Source organism: Cricetulus griseus, chromosome 7, assembly GCF_003668045.3.
Source record: "Cricetulus griseus strain 17A/GY chromosome 7, alternate assembly CriGri-PICRH-1.0, whole genome shotgun sequence".
Classification (NCBI taxonomy): Eukaryota; Metazoa; Chordata; class Mammalia; order Rodentia; family Cricetidae; genus Cricetulus; species Cricetulus griseus.
The window spans coordinates 84271107-84283489 of NC_048600.1; positions in this window are offsets into that span (position 1 = coordinate 84271107).

Genomic DNA, 12383 nt, shown 5'->3' on the forward strand with positions numbered 1-12383 from the left:
TAAAGGCACCAGCTTGCCAAACCTAATAAAACCTGAGTTCATTCCCCAAGACCCACCTGGAAGGAGAGAAGCAGTTCCTGCTAGCTGCACCTCACAGGTGCAGGCACAGGCACATAAATACACACCGTATACATAAATAAGTTTTAAAGTCACAGGCACATGCAAACACAGTATATCCATAAATTGATAAGTTTTTAATGTTAGAAAAAATGACATCTCCATGTCATTAGCTTTGCAGAGCTGCTAAAGGAACTCCCCAAGCCAAGTGTGATGGCTTATCCTGCAATTCCAGCACTCAAGACTGTAACATAGCAGGACTGCCTTCAATTCAAGGACAATTTATGCTACAGACTAAAAACAATGTGCCTGGAGGTGGTTTTCTCCTTCCACCATGTGAGTCCTAGGAAAGGAACTCAGATGTCAGGCTTGGGGGGAAGCACCTTTAGTTAAGGAGCCATCTCACCAACCCCAGTAATTTCTTAATATAATGTCCTGCTCACATTAAAACTGGCGTTGGTGGCACACGCCTTTAATCCCAGCACTCGGGAGGCAGAGGCAGGCAGATGTCTGAGAGTTCGAGACTAGCCTGGCCTACAAGAGCTAGTTGCAGAACAGCCTCCAAAGCCACAGAAAAAGCCTGTCTTGAAAAACCAAAAAAAAAAAAAAGGTTTGGAGAGATGGCTCAGAGGTTAAGAGCACCGACTGTTCTTCCAGAGGTCCTGAGTTGAATTCCCAGTAACCACATAGTGGCTCACAACCATCTGTTATGAGATCTGGTGCCCTCTTCTGGTGTGCAGATATACATGAAAGTAGAATGTTGTATACATAATAAATAAATAAATAAATCTTTAAAAAAAAAAAACAAACTCCTCCAGTTATCTCAAATATGCCTTTAAAGTTGGTTTGTTCTGATCAAGCAATAATGAGAGCTGGTATAATGGCAGACAGTTGTAATCCTAACATCTGGGAAACTGAGGCAAGAGGATCTCCACAAATTCTAGGCCAACCTGAACGATAAAGTAAGACCTCACCAAAAGGATGATAGAGGGGGGCTGGAGAGATGACTCAGGAGTTAAGAGATATTGTTGCACTTGCAAAGGACCCAGGTTCCATTCCTACATGGTAGCTCAGCTCACAACTGGTAACTCCAGTAGGAGGGCATCTGATGCCTCCATCTTCCCACCTCCCTGGGCACCAAGCACGCAAGTATGCACATGCAGGCAAAGCATGTACACACATAAAATAAAATGAATGATTCTAATTTTTAAACTTTTTTTAAAGAGAAGGAGAGGACTGAGATTGGCACACTGCCTTTAATTCTGCCTCTTCAAGTCTGTATTATTCTTTAACAGACCTCTGCCTCCTCTCTCATTTTTTCACACCACTTATCTTCAACGAGAACCTAAATGAGTCAGCTTGTTCCCTAGAATGTTCCTGGTTCTGAAACTGGCTGACTGCTTCCTTGGGGTGTATTTGTCCTTTATTCATGTGTTTAATTTCCATAGAGAGTCCATTAGATCTAGATGATTGACTGTGTTTTCATGTCATCCTTGTCAGCCTCAGCCAGCTAAACTCATGACTTCTGGTTCCTCTGTCCCCTCGAGCCAGACACCTCTAAATAACAATATGCATTCTGTCATTATGGAATTACCCATTTTCTTGCTCAATGACTATTTCACTTCCTTAGGGAGAATGAGGCATTTCCTGCTTCATACTTGAAAGCTAGACAGTCACATCTCCCAAGCCCTGAAAACACCTTTTATTTCTGCTTTCTCACACTCATGATTCCTCGTCTACCCTTTCGGTTACACACCGACAAAGGGTGGGCGCTACATCTGTCTCTAGAGGTCTGGTGGGGGCTCAGGCCTAGGAACTTATTATGCTGTTTATCTAATTACTCCCCCACACTCATGCTTCCCACTCTCTCTCCTTATCTCAGCCAGAGAGGAGAAGCTTGGTTTCCGGGTGAGCTGAAGAGAAACAAAATGTTTCAGTGCTCCTTCCCCAGCCAAAAATAACCTCCAAATTCCTGGCCAAAAAAAAAAAAAAGTAGGAAAAGATACGCTATCTTCAAGTCATGGGATTGCCAAAGATTTCTTCATTAACTTTGTTCCACTGAACCATTCACTTTTTTCCTAAGAACAGACAGTACTTTTGTAATAAACATGTTGAATAGCTAGGCAGCATTTGGGAGACAGAGGCCGGCAGATCTCTATGAGTTCAGGGACAACCTGGTCTACAGAGCAGGTTGAGAGCAGCCAGGACCACACAGAGAAACTCTGCCTCAAAAAACAAAACAAAAAAGTTTCATATGCAAACTGCTTCTTTATGAATTTGATCCCCCCTGAGCTTGGTTTCATACCTGTTATGGCATAAACTGAGAAGACCAAAGCCAGAGAACCTCTCATTCAAAGCCAGGTCCTGAGACTCTTTCTAAGAAAACAGAAAACAGAGAGAAAGAAAGAAAAGAAGAGAAGGAGGGAAGGAAGGTAAAGAATAAACAAAACCAGGAAAAGAATACTTCATAATTTTTAAATTATGTGAACTTCAAGTTAGAGTGTCCATAAATCTATGTTGAATCAGAGCCATAAGCACCGCTTTGCATATTTCCTGATGTTTAGGACACAAATGTGGACTTTGACTATCCTACCTGTGCTGTGATTTGATGTCAAATGTCTCCCTGAAAGTCTCAGCTACCAGACAATGGGCTTTTTGGAAGCAATCGGGTGGTGAGAGTTCTGACTTAATCAATGAATTCTTTAATGGATTCTTGTTACTGAATTATTGCCAGGTGGTGGGAAGTAGGAGACAGGGCTTTATTGGAGAAGGCAGGTCCTTGGAGGCATGTCTGTAGGCTGCTGTGTTCCCAGCCTCCCCCCCCCCACCTCCTTCTCCTGTCTCTTTTTGCTTCCTGGTTCCTTTGAAGTAAGGAGCTAGGGTCCATAGGCCCTCTCAGCCAGGAAGATCTACCTCATTTCAAGCCCAAGCCATGAAGACACAGCTCTGATACAGAAACCTGTGACAAACGACAATAAATCCTTTCCCAAGCTGCTTACTTGGGTGTTTTATGAGGCAATGAAGTCTACTATGATTTACAATAAGAACCCTATGACTACAAATGCTGAAATACTAACATGCCTTTTGTAGAAAACATGTGCCAGCCTATACTAGGGTAGGATTTTGACAAATGTGTGTTTGAGACATTTTGCGTGAATCACAAATCCAATTAGTTGGTCTCAAAACACAGCCTCAGCAGGGCATGGTGGCATACACCAGTAGTTCTCATGTTTGGGAGGTGATAGTAGGACAATCAGGAGCCCAAGGTACAGACAACTTGAGGCTAGCTTGGGCTACATGAATATATATATATATATATATATATATAATATATATATATATATTATTGATTTTGAAACAGGGTTTCTGTGTGTAACCCTAGCTGTCCTGGAACTCACTCTGTAAAACCAGGCTGGTCTGAAACTCACAGATCTGCCTGTCTCTGCCTCCCAAGTTCTGGCATTAAAAGCATGTACCAACACAGCTGACTAAGACGTTTGTTTTAGAAAAAGAAAAAGCTTTTAAAATGAAAGAGTCTAATGAAATAGAATAAAATGAAGTATCGATGTGTGTTATATGTAGTACTAGTAAATATTATTCTGGTTCACCTGCACGTGCAACATATGCTTATACATATGTGTGTGCACTGCACTGTGATATAAAATGTTATCTCTTACTATAGGCCATGGCCTAAAGGAAAGAAACAAGAAAAGTCACAATACGGTGTGAGAATGAAATAACTATACTCTTTGGAGAGTGTAGAGAAAGCACCAAGACAACCTCTGGCTGGTCAGGCAAGACTTCCAGGAAGAACTGCATTCTTCAGCAGTGACCTGAGGATACTCGAGAGTTCACCAGGGAAAGGGGAGACACATGGCAGCTATAATAGCATGTGGAAAGGTCCTAGGGCCAAAGGAAAAGTAGGCAAGGCACTTGGGACAAACGACAAGAAGTTCAATCTGATCGAAGTTTAAAATCAGACACAGCCCCTCTCTCTCTTTCTCTCAGAGTCTCAACTGTATAACCCCAGGATGGCCTTGAACTGTGGGTCTTCCTGCCTTAGCCTCTAGAGTACAGAGACTACAAGTAGGTACCACCATGCCAGGCTACCCCAGCACCATTCTTTATCACAGTTATTTTTTTTTTCTTTAGGCATTTATCATTCTTTATTTCATTCATTTGCTCATTTACTATTTACCATATGCACACTGAAACTATTAAAAATAACATCCGTGAAAAAGGAGAACATATTTGAAAAGTACATTTTGATTATATTTATTTGCATGCATGAATGTGTGTGCATCACAGTGCATATTAAAAAGGTCACGAGATAACTTGCAGAGCTGGTTCTCTCCTCCCTGCTGGGTCTCGGAGATCAAACTCATGTTGTCAGCCTTGGTGGTAACTACTTTTACCCAATGAGCCTTCTCACTGACCCAAAGGGGACATCTTGTTTACAACCAGGACTTAGCAAAGTGCCTAGGATATCACAGTCATTCAACAATTACTACAGGATTTTAGAACGATATTTCTATTCTATTGGAGTGGAATAGGAGATGTAGATCAATTGGTACCGTGTTTGCCTAGCTTGTGCAAAGATCTGGGATAATTGCCCAGCACCACATACAGCCATGCCTGGTGGTGCATACCTGTAAACTCAGCACTTGAGAGGTGGAAACAGGATTCTGGTTTCTGTGTGTAACCCTGTTTCAGATCATCCTCTGCTACACTGCAAGGCCAGACCAGATATGTGAGATCATGTCCCCAAATAATAATAATTAATAATAATAATAACAACAAAATAAAAGACCACAAGGAGAACTAGAGAAGACAGAGACAGACCTTTGGGCTAAAGAAGAGATAGAGACAATGGATGTGATCAGCGTTGGAGGGAAGTGAAGAGAGCAGACAGATAATGGAGAGTGGATTGAAGAGAGTACTTATCCGCCACAACCAGGACACAGTAAGAGTGCGGAACACTGCTAGCTAAAAAGGGTGAAGGAGAAAGACAATTTGTGCTGGCACTTGAGGTACTTGTGGGGCATTCTGGGGAAGATTATGACCAGTGATGCCCAAGATCAACTCACATGACTAGGAGAATAGATGAAAGCTCCTAACGGGACTGAGGAATGGCCTGAAAGCCACAAGAGCTAGGAATGTGGCTCAGCAGTGGAGACCTTGCCTAGCATGCCAAGGTTTTGGATAGGATCTCCATCAGTGAGAAAAAAAAAATGAAAAAGGAGATTTCAGACGGAAGGCAAAATGTAAGAGTATTGAGAGGAAGAGGAGACAGAAAGATAGGCCAAGAGAGAGAACCAGAAAATCAAGAGAGGCCAGAAACAGGAAGTGAATCAGCCAATGCTCGGGCCAGGTAGGATGAAATGGAAAGGGGACCGCAGTTCTTGGCAGCGGACTGACATTCCATGGAGTGGTGGCGTCAGGCTGGAGATTGAGTGGAGGTGGAGGGAGGGTGTGTGGGAGCCATTCTCCAGGACCCTAACTTCCTCTGCTCCTCTTCATGACCTGCCACCTCTGCTTCTTCCTAAGAGACACAGATGAAGCTACTAGGAAGGAAAATGTGCTCATTTTACTTTTAAAATGTCTTCATCTTTCAGTCTAGCACTTCCTATGCATTTTATAGTTAAATGTGCATATATTTCCAATTGTATGTATTTATTTGTGGATTTTGTTTTGTTTTATTTTTGGTTTTGGTTTCGGGTTTTCGAGACAGGGCTTCTCTGTATAACAACTCTGGCAGTCCTTGTTATTCTTTTGCTTAAATTAGAAATTTGAGAGAGAAATGGACTATGGAGAGTACATTAACCAGTTTATTATAGGGCGGAAGAGTGAGAGGGGGAAGAGAGAAAAAATGGAAGAACAGAGCAGGGCAGAGAGTAAGAGAGAAGACAGGTCGACCGCCAGAAAAAGAGAAAATAATGCTGCGGGTTTAAAAGGGGGAGCTCGCGCATACCCTCTGAGTCCCTACACAGCCCCATAATGAGTGACATAGCCATGGCGAGCCACGCAACACAGGGCCCTTTCAGCTGCCTGGGTATCTGCCTGAACCTTTCAGTCCTGGAACTCACTTTGTAGACCAGGTTGTCTTTAAACTCAGAGATCCGCCTGCCTCTGCCTCCCTCCCGAGTGCTGGGATTAAAGGCGTGCGCCACCACTTTTATTCTTTTGAGCTTCAGCTGCTGATACAAAGAAAGGAAGCTACTGATGGACAACCTACTTGGAGTTTATTTACCAGAAGGGGGGGAGGCAGCGCGCGGATGGAGCTGGGTTGCAGCCAACCCAAGAGGAGCCAAAGAGAGAGAAAGAGGGAAGGCTGGACCTTTTAAAGGGAAGGCTGCACATGCGCACTGGGGTTTCGCACATGCGCAGAGTCCTCACGAAGGCCGTAAGTCGTGGCGTTAGGGGAGCGGGGTCATCCAGGTGTATTGTTCTTACAACCAACACCCAGTTTATTGTTGCTGTTTTGATAGAGGTTCTTACTATTTAGCTCCAGCTGGCTTGAAGATTACTATGTAGCTGAGGCTGGCCTCAAACTCTCAGTAATTGTCCTGCCTCAGCCTCCTGAGTGCTGTGATTATGTGCATGAGCCACCATGTCCAGCCCACTTTTTAATTTTTTTAATTGATATATAATTACAACTATTTGCCCAGTAAAATGTGCAATGACAAATCAGGGCAACTGGTGTCATCTCAAACTTCTATCACTTTGTGTCAGTAACATCCAGAATCCTTTGTGTGGCTGCTTTGAGGCACACAGTAAACTGCCCACCACACCCCGTGTATAGGGAACATTCTCCAAACGCACCCTATCCACTGACCACCCTCAAGGAGAATAGAAATGACCCTCAGCCCCAGTCTTCAGAAAAAATCACTGTGGCTATTTAGTTGTTTTTGTGGACACTTTTCACCAGAATGTAGTGTTGGGTTTGTTTCAAACAAAAATTTAATCATGCTGTGTGTAACTCTAATTGCTTTGTAATTTTTATTACATTCATTAGTTAATTTGTGTGGGGGCACCTGTTTGCGCTGTGGTTCACTTGAGGAGGCTAGAGAATATCTTGCTGGTATAAAAATAAGGTCATCAGGCTTGACAGCAAGCCCTCTTTGCTGAGCCAGCCCTGAACTTCCTTCTTTTTTTTTTTTTTTTTTTTTTTTTTTGCTTTTTGAGACAGGGTTTCTCTGTATTACTTTGGAGGCCATCCTGGAACTAGCTCTGTAGACCAGCCCGGCCTCGAACTCAGAAATCCGTCTGCCTCTGCCTCCCGAGTGCTGGGATTAAATGTTCGGGCCACCATCGCCCAGCTGAACTTCCTTTTTGATTTTCAGTTTATTATGGCCAGTTTTTAAAGGCTTCAAGCAGCCTCTTCTCAGGGTTGACTGTACACTAAGATCACAATATAACAGTTGGACATGTGGGCAATTCCAAATTTTCTCGAGGATAAGTGAAGGATGAAGGAAAAGTTTGCTATCAAACCGGATCTAAGACAGTCTGGGCCTGGCTGCTGAGTGAGGAATTGCTATCTCTACTTTGCATGGAGTTTCTGATCAAGGAAGAAAACTTTTTATAGACAGCTGGTAACTGTGGGATGGGGGTGGGCGGCACTATGAGTCAGTCCCAGCCCAGCCTTTCTGCCTCAGGCCTGGGACCCAGGAGAGAGGAACCATAAGCAGAAATCTAAGGAGCCACTGAAAACAACCACTGTAGAGACAACAGGGTTTTCACTTTGGGGGACTCACGGGGTGGCTCTCACCAGTCTCCAATTCTTCAGGCTCTTTAATCTAAGCATTCCCTATCTGCACCATGTATCACCCTCATCTTATCCTTACATCTCAGATAAACCAGTTGACATCCCTTTGTCTTTTGCTACAAACCTTTTTTACATATACTACTTTGTTGGTGGTTTTTTGTTTTTGTTTTTGGGACAGGGTTTCTCTGTAGTTTTGGAGCCTGTCCTGGAACTTGCTCTGTCGACCAGTCTGGCCTCAAACTCACAGAGATCTGCCTGCCTCTGCCTCCTGAGTGCTGGGATTAAAGGCATGCACCACCAACACCTGGCCTTTAAGTACTATTTGTTTGAAACAAGGTTTCATGTATTCCAGTGTGACCTCTAACTCACTGTGTAGCTAAGAATGGTCTTGAACTCCGGATCTTCCTGATTCCATTTCCAAAATGCTAGGATTAGGGAATGAGCCATACCCAGCTCTGTGCACACTTAGTTCTTCTCTTTCATTTTACTTGACTATAACACTGCAAGCTGAGCCAGGCATAGTGGTACACACCTTTTGTCCCAGTACTCAGGCAGATCTCTGAGTTCAAGGTCAGCCTGATCTACAGAGCAAGTGCCAGGATAGGCTCCAAAGCTACACAGAGAAACCCTGTCTCGGAAAAACAAAAACAAACGAGAGAGAGAGAGAGAGAGAGAGAGAGAGAGAGAGAGAGAGAGACTTACTGGGAGGGAGGAATCAGGAAAGTAGCTGCCTCTGCCTCTGCCTCTGCCTCTGCCAGAGTGGAAAAGGCAGCGGCTAACAGAACAGGCACAGGTTTTATATAGGGCTTCTTTGGGGCAGGGTTTTCCTGGGAGAAGATTTTCTGGGTGGAGATTGGTCAGATTTCAGTCCATTGAGCTCAGATTGGCTAGACCTCATGCTCAGGGATTGATTGGTTTTCTGCTCAGGGTCAGGGTCAGATTTGGCTCTGGTTTCAGAGCCAAAGTGTGTTTCTTTCACTAGCCCTTTTTAGCCTTTTGGCTCTAATTTCATGACCCGTCCAGCAGGCCAGGTTATTTGTGGGTCTCGAGGAGGTATCACCTAAGGGGTCAATGGGGGGGAGAGAGAAAAGGAGACCAAGCGGCGCAAGAAAGGACAAGAGTCCGTCTGTGCAATGTCAAGGTCTCGATTTATTGGGGCTTAGAGTGGGCTTAAATAGCCCTGCAACAATAGAATTGGGGGGAATAATAGAAGGAACATCAGGTATTTGCTGGGACTGGAACATTCTTCTTGTCAGCCGGAACATCTAGTGGTCTTCCTTGGAACAGCAAACAGAAAAGCTCCAGATCCTTTCTCAGAACAGAAGCAGTTAGCAGTTCCGCTTGGCCAAACCGTATCTAATTACAGGTTACAGGAGGCTCACAGAGCTGGCTTTAAGCCGCAAACTTAAAGGTCATTAAAAGTCTTACAAAGGTGGGCTTTAAGCCGCATAGTTTTGGGCCCACGGCCCCTTACAATTTCAGGGCCAGAGCATATTTATTTCACTGGCTCTGATTCTAGGGCCAAAGTGGGCTTCTTTGGCTGGCGCTTTTTCCCTACAATGAGTCTTCCAGAAGGTGGATGGCAAGAACCAACTCCTGAAGTTTGTCCTCTGAGCTCCCCACTCATGCAGAGTAGCACAGGCATATCCCCCAATACACACACTAGATAAATAAACATATTTAAAACAAAACAAAATCCTGTGAAATTTGACTAAATCAAATTCAATTAATGATATTTTTCCTTTTTCCTTCTTTCTTTCTTTCTTTTTTTTTTTTTTTTCGAGACAGGGTTTCTTTGTAGCTCTGGAGGCTGTCCTGGAACTCACTCAGTAGACCAGGTAGGCCTCGAACTCACAGAGATCCACCTGTCTCTGCCTCCCAAGTGCTGGAATTACAGGCCTGCACCACCACCGCCTGGCTTCCTTTTTCTTTTTTAAAGAATATTTTTATTTATACTTTGACGACATCATGCATGATACAAGAACCTATCTTGCTCATATCCACTCCCATTTCCTCCTGTTCTTTCCAGATCCACCCCCAACACATCCTCTTCCAGTTTCCACGCCCCTCCCCCTTTAATGCAACCCATTGAATCCAACTAGTTCTGCCTAAATGGCATGGATATGGGGCCATCTACCAGAACCAGTCAGGAACAAGCCTCGTGAGCCTCTTAGGACCTCTTAGAACCACTTAGGAAGGGGCCTCAGAGCCTCTCCCAATCAGAATCAGTTATGAACGGGGCCTCAGAGCCTCTCCCAATCAGAACCAGTCAGGAGCAGGGCCTGCGTGCCTCTGCCAATCAGAACCAGTTATGAATAGGATCCCACGAGCCTCTCCCAATCAGAACCAGTCAGGAGCGGGCCTCACGAGCCTCTCCCAATCGGAACCACTCAGGAACAGGGCCTCGTGAACTTCTCCCCCAGCAGAAGCAGTCAGGAGCAGAGCCCTATGTACCTCTCCCAATCAGTGCTGGAATGTTGCAAGACCATAGCTGCAGTGAATTCATGAGTGCAATGGCCGTATCATGTCCAGAGGATAGCACTTCACAGTACTCTCTCACCCTCTGCATCTTACACTGTTTCTACCCCCATTTCCTTGACATTCCCTGAGCCTTGGGATAGGTACTACAAATGTCTTATTTAGGACTGATCGTTCCCAGCCACTCTCAGCACTTTGACCAGTCATGCGTCTTCGTTAACCACTGCCCACTGCAAAAAGCAGCTTCTTTGACCAAGGCTGAGAGCCACACTAACCCATGGGTATAAGCATAGCTAGAAGACAGTTTGGTAACATGCCCGTTTAACAAAACCACAGTACTAGGTACCCCTCTAGGGCCTGTGACCTCCCCAGCCATGCATGGGCTTTTGACCAGGTTTACAGTACCGGGCATGAATTCCCTCCTGTGGAATAAGCCTCAAATCCTATCAGAAAATAGTTGACTACCCCTATACTGTCCACAACACTATTTCATGTACATTTCCTCTGTCAGGTTGATACTGTAGCTTACAAGGTCTACCACTGAGTAAGACTATGGATTGTCTTTTCTCCCCTAACAGCCTACACAGCCACTTCCAGCACTATAAAACAAGCCAGCAGGGAATAAGTTCGAAGATCAATGACAGGTTGATTTCTCTATGTCCTGAAATCACAGTAGGTTGTGTCTTCATTAATAGGGTCTTCCTATCTAGTTATGGTGGGCAAACCAAGAGGAATAGAATACCAATAGCCTATGTTACTCTGGGGGCCTTGAGGCGTCCCTGACCAATAACTTATAGACAAGTATCTCATGCCTAGCACTGAGGCTTTGTTTAATAGAGCATGCCCATTGTCCATTACATAGTTTTAAATGATTTATTCATTTATCGTATGCGTATTATAGGTTTGCTTCAGGTTGGTTTTCTGCTCAGAGTCAAGGGCAGATTTGGCTCTGGTTTCAGGTATGTATGTGTCTGGCATGCATGTCTCCCTGGAACTGGAGTTGTAGGTGGTTGTGAGCCACCATGTGAGTACTGAGAAACAAATCCAGGCTTTCTGCAAGAGCAGTAAGTGCTCTGAGCTGGTAAGGCATCTCCCCACCCCCCCTATTTTAATTATATTTTAAAATTAGCTTCACAAGTAGTGGATTTCCATAGGGCTTTTTCACATATCACTAGTTTTGTCCAGCATCTCCTCTTCCTCTATGCCATCCCTCAACCACCATGCTTAAACCTTTATCCCCCTTTAATCCTTCCCTCTACTTTCACATATATGCTCCATTGTCCCTTCTCTTCAACTCTCCCTCCCACCCCAGAGGTACTTCCTGGCTTCCTGAGCTCTACAAACAATCCAAAGTCAAACATACAAATTTAAAAATTTGAAGCTAGCAGTTGCATATAAGAGAGAGCATACGATGTTTGTCTTTCTGGGCCAGTATAATTTCTTCTAGTTCCATCCATTTTCCTGCAGATTTCATCTTTATTTAATTTTATTTAGACACGTGTGTGTATCCCTGTGTGAGTACACCACCTGCAGGTGCCTGGGAGACCAGAGAGGGTGTTGGGCCCCCAGAACAGTTGTGGATGGTCAACATAACACTTGGGATGGAAGCTGGGTTATCTACAAGTGCTGCAAACACTCTTTACTCATGAGTAATTTGGTGTCACGGGGAGCCCTAGGTGCACCGGCTGGTGAAAGTTAACTAGGGGAATGGGTGGTTGAGAGACCATCACACATGGTGGAGGAAGACTTCCCACTGTGAATGTTTTGGAGTCACCCACAGCTCCTCTAGGCAACCAATAAACTCATTGGTTCTCCAAGTTGAACTTTGGTGAAATTATACTTTGTCTTGTCACTGGGTCTTTAGGAGGAAGAGGTGGGTGTTTTTAGAATCTCCACAGAGAAAGAATTCTCACAGTGTTGGGGTATTCAGCAGGATATGACAAAACCAGCGGTGAATTTGGGGTTAGCAATGGTGTTGTCCCCGCTATGGATAACGAGGCAGATAGATGAAGCTGGTACCAGACTTAGGATCACAGCCCGTGCTCCACTGAGGCACCTGAGCCCAACAAACCAATTGAATCAG